Here is an 806-nt window from a genome sequence, read left to right on the forward strand (position 1 = left end):
GAGGTCAGTCTTGTTGTTGAACACCTCAGTTCTCTGAAGGCATGTGTATGAATTACAGTAGATGGAGCAGTGAGACACAACAGAGATGCCATGACATGAGGGAGGCCACAAATAACATGTGCATTGAAAAAAATATATAAAAAGGTGCATAAACATAAGTCAATGTACTACTCCTTTTAGCTTTTTTAGTTGTGTATTTGGTTCTTTGTCAATACAATGACCAAACAAATTGAAACAAAACAATGCATTGCAATTTTTACACATCTGTAATGGTTACAGGACGTCATAATATTACAAAATCATAAAGGGACAGTCTTAATATAGTCACAAAAAATGCCCTTGTCTTAGCCTCCTCCGCATCCTTTCACTTCAGTAGCAGGCACGCACGCAGATGCACACGCATGCACGCGCACACGTGCGCGCACACACACACACACACACACACGCCCATGTGCACACACATCAGTACACAAGCACACACAGGCTCACATGCACGCAATGCATTCGTGCACACGCACACACTCACACACGCACTCACTCACGCAAACCCTGCAGCAGCCTCTGGGTAGGCTTTGTCTCTAATCAGTTAAATTATTCACAGATCTGGGATCCCGTCTTACAGTATAAGCATTCAGATCACAGGCAGAAAGAGAGAGAGAGGGAAAAAATAACATTCAGGAAGAATCTGTTTAGTTGGTAAACACTTGTTTAACATGTTGCTGTAAGTTCCTACATAAAGCTTGTCGATAGTTATATGAGTGTGCTGTTGAGCAGTCCACTGCTGAATGAAGTATGGAGATATGATT

General features: G+C 42.1%; 1 protein-coding gene across 2 annotated transcripts in view; it reads right to left on the reverse strand.

Moving 5' to 3' along the window:
• Positions 1-481: 481 nt before the first annotated feature.
• The window catches only part of ccdc92 (coiled-coil domain containing 92), a 15905-nt gene continuing 15580 nt past the window's right edge, over positions 482-806 (reverse strand). For both annotated transcript variants that reach the window (XM_036528094.1, XM_036528093.1), the window contains one exon: positions 482-806. This exon is cut by the window's right edge and continues 1251 nt beyond it. The gene's annotated coding sequence lies outside the window, so the exon portion shown is untranslated.

The sequence above is a fragment of the Megalops cyprinoides genome, chromosome 4, assembly GCF_013368585.1.
Source record: "Megalops cyprinoides isolate fMegCyp1 chromosome 4, fMegCyp1.pri, whole genome shotgun sequence".
Classification (NCBI taxonomy): domain Eukaryota; kingdom Metazoa; phylum Chordata; class Actinopteri; order Elopiformes; family Megalopidae; genus Megalops; species Megalops cyprinoides.